Below are 7,327 nucleotides of genomic sequence, written 5' to 3' on the forward strand. Positions count from 1 at the left end.
ATCTGTTATGCATGCATGCTAAGTCACTTCAGTCATGTCCATCTATTTGCAACTCTATGGACTATAGCCCACTAGGCTCCTCTGTCCATGGGATTCTCCAGGCAAGAATACTGGAGGGGGTTGCCATGCCTTCCACCAGGGGATCTTCTCAACCCAGGGATCGAACCAGCGTCTCTTACGTTATATTACATTACCTGCGTCTCCTGCATTGGCAGGTGAGTGCTTCACGACTAGCACCACCTGGGAACCCCAGAATATGTTAGAGCTACATCCATATTGGTACCCTCTGGAAATACAACAGATCTTCAGTAACTGGAATATTGCTCTTTTTAATTCATAAAATGAAGTATCATTTTACGTAGAATGAATTTGTAGCACTGGTGATAAAATTCATTTATCTTCAATTGCTTGTGTCTCCAGTCTGGCTGATCTCCTCAGCATTTTCTACTTTACCAAGTTTTGTGCTAAAATGTTTCCCCTGCTCTGACCATCTGCAGCTCGGTGTCCTCCAAACTCATGGGGTTACCTTCTTCATAGAGACGTCTTTGGCTCCTCCAGGCAATGCTGACATGAATTCTCTCTCTGAATCTCTGTCATACCTCTAGTTCAATTCACATAGTTGGCCTCAACACTACATTAATGGCAGGATCTAGGTCTTAAATTTTCTTTGCATTTTCTATAATGCCTAGAAAAATTATACAAAACATTATAGGCCTAAATAAATATGTAGGTAGGTATATACTTATTGAGTACTTTTAGGGATGATGACTTGGAGAAGGAAATGGCAACCCCCTCCAGTGTTCTTGCCTGGAGAATCCCAGGGACGAGGGGAGCCTGGTGGGCTGCCATCTATGGGGTCGCACAGAGTCAGACACGACTGAAGCGACTTAGCAGCAGTAGCAGCAGGGATGATGACAAAATAGTTAATACTTAGTACAGCATGGACACTGATCACTGAGAGTACTCTGACCAATTCATATTGTCTGAATATCAGCCACACTTACACACACACATACACATATGGAATACTTACAATATTACATGGGGTGCATACATCACCTTTCATTTCATAGAACAGAGATGAGGGAACTGAGTTTCAGAGAAGCTCGTTACTTGCTCGGGACACACAACCAATGGAAGAGCCTAGATTTGTTCACTCAGCGCCTGTGTTCTTTCCACTGAACTCCTGTGCTGATTACTACTTGCGGTGGGTCAGGTCCTCTCTCTCCCTGGGCTGAGTTGTGCCTTTCAGAGGAGAGGGAGTTGGGTGACTGTCGAGCCTGCCTAGAGCACACAGATAGTCAGCTCACTTAGACTGAGCCGTCGGCATCGTGGGGACCTGCATGGTTGTGCTTAACATCTATGGCCAGTTCGCACACTGTTTTGCCTGCGTTGTAAAGATTTGGTCAGAGACAGTTATTTTACAAAGCCAGAGATCTGGTGGCTTGTGCGATGATTCTTAGCAGCTCCCTTGGAATCTCTCAGTATTTCCATTTTATCTTGTTTAAGTGGTAAAATGTTGTACTTGCCCTAAATTTCTCATAAATTATTTTAAAATTTTAATCTGCATTTTTAATATCAAAATTAAATGTCATTATTATCCAACAATCTAATTGGTGATTAAGAAAACATAGGTCATCCCTTCTCAGTTTGGCCAGTCAGTAGTGAAGAGTGAGGTGAATGATACTTTCTAATACAGGATTGAGAGCCATAAGCTCCTCAAGTCCCATCCCATTTCCTGTTCCTGAGCACACAGGATCACTTCATTTCCTCCTTGTTGGGTTGGGGTCATGTGACAGGGCTCTGGCAAAACAGTTAGGACTGAGGGATATAAGCCACCTCTAGTTCTGCCCCTTTGAAGCATGTTCTGGCTTTTGCTTTCCCGTCCACAGTGAGTTTAGATGCCGCTGATTTGTGATTGCAACATCATGAAAGGGAAGGAGTTTGGGTTCCTGAATATCCACTTGGAAGAGAGCCTCCAAAGGGAGCTGCCAGACTTTCACTGGACAGTGACACGAGGGAGAAATAAACTTAGTGGTGTGAGACCATGGAGATTGTCATTATAGCAACTGGTATGTATTGCTCTGATACAGACATTGGTACTGAAAGTGGGGTACTGACATAACTAAATTGCATTCTTTGACTGCTATACTAGCTTAGGTGTGTTATCATTCATTTCGGAGTTCAGCAACAGGCTGAAAAGAAGCTAATACCAGAATCTGTTAAGATGGAAATTCCGTTTATGCGGTGACAAATTTGGTAGAGTTATTGCCTCCTATTGATTAGAAGGTAGTCACATCACAGTTTTTATCACGAGGGTAAATGTTTAGAAAACAGAATCCTAGCAGTGTTTTGGGCTTATCTAGACTGTATGATGACTCAGGAAAGAATTCATGAGTTTGCTAGCAAAAATAGAATCAGTTCAGTGCAGTTCAGTCGCTCAGTTGTGTCTGACTCTTTGCAACCCCATGAATCACAGCACGCCAGGCCTCCCTGTCCATCACCAACTCCCAGAGTTCATTCAAACTCATGTCCATCGAGTCGGTGATGCCATCCAGCCATCTCATCCTCTGTTGTCCCCTTCTCTTCCTGCCCCAATCCCTCCCAGCATCAGGGTCTTTTCCAATGAGTCAACTCTCCACATGAGGTGGCCAAAGTATTGGAGTTTCAGCTTTAGCATCAGTCCTTCCAATGAACACCCAGGACTGATCTCCTTCAGAATGGACTGGTTGGATCTCCTTGCAGTCCAAGGGACTCTCAAGAGTCTTCTCCAACACCACAGTTCAAAAGCATCAATTCTTCGGTGCTCAGCTTTCTTCACAGTCCAACTCTCACATCCATACATGACCACAGGAAAAACCATAACCTTGACTAGCTGGACCTTTGTTGGCAAAGTAATGTCTCTGCTTTTCAATATGCTATCTAGGTTGGTCATAACTTTCCTTCCAAGGAGTAAGCTTCTTTTAATTTCATGGCTGCAGTCACCATCTGCAGTGATTTTGGAGCCCAAAAAAATAAAGTCTGACACTGTTTCCACTGTTTCCCTATCTATTTCCCATGAAGTGATGGGACCAGATGCCATGATCTTCGTTTTCTGAATGTTGAACTTTCAGCCAACTTTTTCACTCTCCTCTTTTACTTTCGTCAAGAGGCTTCTTAGTTCCTCTTCACTTTCTGCCATAAGGGTGGTGTCATCTGCATATCTGAGGTTATTGATATTTCTCCTGGCAATCTTGATTCCAGCTTGTGCTTCTTCCAGCCCAGCGTTTCTCATAATGTACTCTGCATAGCAGTTAAATAAGCAGGGTGACAATATACAGCCTTGACGTATACTCCTATTCCTATACTCCTTTTCCTATTTGGAACCAGTCTGTTGTTCCATGTCCAGTTCTAACTGTTGCTTCCTAACCTGCATATAGGTTTCTCAAGAGGCAGTTCAGGTGGTCTGGTATTCCCATCTCTTTCAGAATTTTCCACAGTTTATTGTGATCCACACAGTCAAAAATAGAATACAGAGTCCAAAAGTTAGGGCTGTAGGATTAGAAAAAATAAGCCTACGTTAGACTCCAACAGTAAGACATGCTATCAAAAGAATGTCTTTTGGTGACAAATATCTAGTAAAAGTTCTCATGTGACATGTGAATGAAGTTGTTTGAGGCAAAAATAAAATCAGCAGTAGGGCCTTCTCACCTATTGTTTCTGATAGCTTCAATGCGTTTAGGTAATTATTTTGAGAGAGAAAAAGGCATGGAGGGGAAGAAGCAAAAAGAAAAAGAAAAAAAAAGGTAATTTGATAATAAGGTTTAGAAAATAACTCTGAGTGTGGTCACTGGCACGAGGTCCTGACTGAAGCAAATATATCATATGTTTTCTAAGTTTAGAATTGCATTGACAAAGAAAGCAGGGGCTTGAACTTGAAACATTCTTGCCTGTTCAAGATTTAAAGCAATTCTCGAGTTGCCAACCCATTCCAGACTGAGTGGAAGTCAAGCTTTTGCAGGTGTACTGTTCGGAAGGAAGGATGTCCCCACTAAGCCAACTTCACGTGTGTCCAAGAAGAAGAACAAACAATGGAGTCCTTCCTAGAGCTATTCCACACACATAGCCACCATGCCCAGAAGGTGTGGGCTGTACATGTTGACTCAGGGGCTCAGCATGGCCGTGGACCATGATGAGGAGTGTTACCTATTATTTTCCTATACAAACAAGATTATTTTCCTGTATTTTCCCCATTATTATAAATGGATTGTGATGATGGGGAAGTAGGGTGCAGATGACTTGTCTTTTTAATATGTAGGCTACCTGCATAGGTCCTGCACATAGAGCCTACCTAGCGGTCCTACATCAGACTGATGGAGAAGATGCTGCCCTGCTCAGGTGTTCTGGACATTGATATGGTGGTGGTGGCTGGATGGGACTTTGCATTGTCCTCTGTGGGGTAAGGTGAGTGTGATCTGTAAGAGGAGAGTAAAATGAATATTTGATGTTCAGAAGCTCAGACTATGGTAAAACTTTTAGTGATCATCATTTTTGAGTCTCTTCTTGGACATGTGGGAAGTCTCTTCTGGGCCACCCTGAAGTTAAATGGGCCATGTGGTCCCAAGGGCTGGCCAATGGAACAGGAGCAGAAGTGATGACTGTTACTTTAAGGCCAAATGTGTTACAATCTCAAGTGTCTTCTTTACATTTTCTCCCATCTAAATAGCTGCAAGCAAAGGACTCTAAGATGAAACTGTCACACGTGCACGATGACAGCAGACATTTCTGAGTAAGTAATAACTTTGTACTGGGGATAGCACTCATATTTGGAAATTGTGTTTTATAGCAGCTGCGTTGATCACCTTGAACAATACACTATTCTAAACTGAAGACTAGTTCACAGAGCTGGGAAAGCTCTTTATTTTTCTTGAAAGGAGTGAAATCATCCTCCTGCCCTGTCATCTTCATCACATTTGGTTCAAAAAGTCCTTTTTTAGGATTGTTCTGATAGATAAGAACAAGTCAGGATGTAGAATGTAAGTGAATTGGGACAAGTGGTTCAGAGCTAAGGTTTCCATCGGTGAAGGCATTGAAGGTCCACCTTTCACGGTGGTCCTTTCTCTGTGGCCTGGATAGCACACTGGCGCTTAGCATATCTTTCTACGGCAGGATAGCACATTTCTATACATAGGCATCTAGGACATGATAAAGCTATATAAAGCTCAGTCCATGACTGAACATTGTTGCCCAGGTCTTGGGATATGAGAGCACCATGTTAAATAAACCCATGGTCAGTTGTTTCCAGCTATATGTCTTCCTCCTCATTTCCGGGTGTGGATTGCACTTGAAAACTCCAGCACAGCAATGACTCTTGACCTATCGGTGACACCCAGCAAGGCCATGCAGCAAGGGTGTAGATGCTACTGGCATTCATAACTGGAAATAAGTCCCTAAAATACCCATTTTCTCATGGTGGTCCAGTATAGAACTGTGATCCAGGAATCTCTTTAAAACCCTCTTAAGCCTATTAAGATTATCATAATCTATAACCTTGCAAGGACACAAGTCCTGCATACTCAGCTACTTTGTAACGTGGTATTTCCATGTCTTTGAGATCCTAAACCTGATTTGTCAAAGCGTGACTGCTCCTAGTATTTTGAGATTGGGTAAATCACTTCACTTTTATCTGCTGAGATCTTAAAAGGCCGTGACTGAGATCTAGAGCTTTCTCTTTGTCATCTAGGACTATATGCAGCACCTAACCAAGTCACTACTCATGCATCTAGACAGTAGAGAAGCTCAGGCCAACAATACCCAGCCTAGAGACCTGGAGGACACCACAGCCCATCCAAGCCATCAGTAAATCCTTGAAGCTTTAACCCTGGCCTCCTCCTCCCTCCACTCCCACCCCCAATTTACAATACCCTCTCTTTTAGGAGAAGGGTGGTGGAATTGCTTTGCATTGGAATTACTGGTATAAAGAGCTACCTTCTCATCTGAGTAATGCTAATTCATTCCCATCCATGGTCATTCGCTACCTATTAGAAATATTCTGACAGCCTGCATCTCATTACCATCGCAGCAGGTCCAGCTCCCAAGAATAACCTTCTAAGGAGGATGAAATGTACGCCAGTGGCATCTAATACCAGGGCATTCACATTCATATTTTTAGCAGCATATATCAGTTAGCCCAACCTTTAGTGTACTCTATGTACTTTTAATAATCTCCATAAAAGCCTGATTTCCAATCCCTAGGCTCAAGCTGACAGTGTAAATAAAATCACCCAAATCCACAGGGTAAGAGAAATGAAAATGACAAGGATTAAAATTTGGTCAAACCTCTTTCTTTTTAAAAATTCTGCTTCCCTTCCAATTGGATCACGACCCTCTGTGTGCTCAGCTTAAGACCAGACGGTATGCTTTCACTTTTATTCCTCTCTGCAGCAGGCTTACAGTATTTAGTGAGAGTCTGTAAAGAATGTGTGCCGGGTAGAGAGTTAATACCATAATCCCCTATCGTTGGGGTCAAATGCTGAATAGAGCAAAAGAATTAGAAAACATGTTACATACAATGGCAGGAAAAAATGCATCAGCATGCTGTTCCGTGAACACCAGCATCCTTCACCCACAAGTAACGGCCATGAGGTAAAAGAGTGGATGACGAGACGTGTACTTGGAGTCCAGTGTACACAGAAGCAGGGGTGGGAGACTTGAGCACAAGTCTTAATCCCCAAATACTCTAGGCCATATTTGTCTCCATTTGTAATTGCTTCTCTCCCAGTACTTGCTCCTTGGTTAGTTGGTAAGTAACGCATGTGGGCACTAAATTGTTTCCCAGAGTTGAACTCTGATCTTTCCCTTTTCCCTCTTCAGCAATGGGTGTGAATATTGTTCTCAAAGTGAGGTCATGCATCTGTCTCTGGAGAATTCTCTTAATGAATAAGTAGAAATTTGAGGCACCGAAGGCAAAAAGAGTTGAACAGCCACCTTCCATTGTATCTTGGGAAAGTCAACTGAACTTCCCTGGAGTAAGATTACCAGCAAGTAAAAAACTTTACATGGAAGTTCTATAAGGAGAAGTGAGTATGTGTGTCAGTGGTTTGGCCATAAAGTGACAAGCTGAATTTATTTGAAACAATATCCTTTGAAGTAGCAACTATTACAGATTCAGCATTTAAATTTCTAAAGTTTATTTTAAATTTGACACATAGTAAATTTGGGGCTGTAGAGTTCTGTAGTTTTGACAAATGCAGAATTGTGTAAGCATTACCGCAGTCAAGACACTTAGACAAGATACCTAGGATAGTCAAATTCATAGAGTTGGAGAGTGCACTGGCAGATGCCGGGG

The 7,327-nt window shown here is 42.5% G+C and overlaps 1 long non-coding RNA gene across 2 annotated transcripts; it reads left to right on the top strand.

Moving 5' to 3' along the window:
• Nucleotides 1-1,902: 1,902 nt before the first annotated feature.
• On the top strand, nt 1,903-7,046 carry LOC129654072 (uncharacterized). 2 transcript variants are annotated; one of them, XR_008715376.1, is made up of 3 exons: nt 1,903-2,072; nt 4,706-4,768; nt 6,853-7,046. It is a non-coding gene; the product is annotated as an uncharacterized LOC129654072 (long non-coding RNA). The 2 variants fall into 2 exon arrangements; XR_008715377.1 differs by lacking the exon at nt 1,903-2,072 and adding an exon at nt 4,309-4,443.
• The last annotated feature ends 281 nt before the right edge of the window (nt 7,047-7,327 follow it).

This window comes from Bubalus kerabau, chromosome 5, assembly GCF_029407905.1.
Source record: "Bubalus kerabau isolate K-KA32 ecotype Philippines breed swamp buffalo chromosome 5, PCC_UOA_SB_1v2, whole genome shotgun sequence".
NCBI lineage: Eukaryota > Metazoa > Chordata > Mammalia > Artiodactyla > Bovidae > Bubalus > Bubalus kerabau.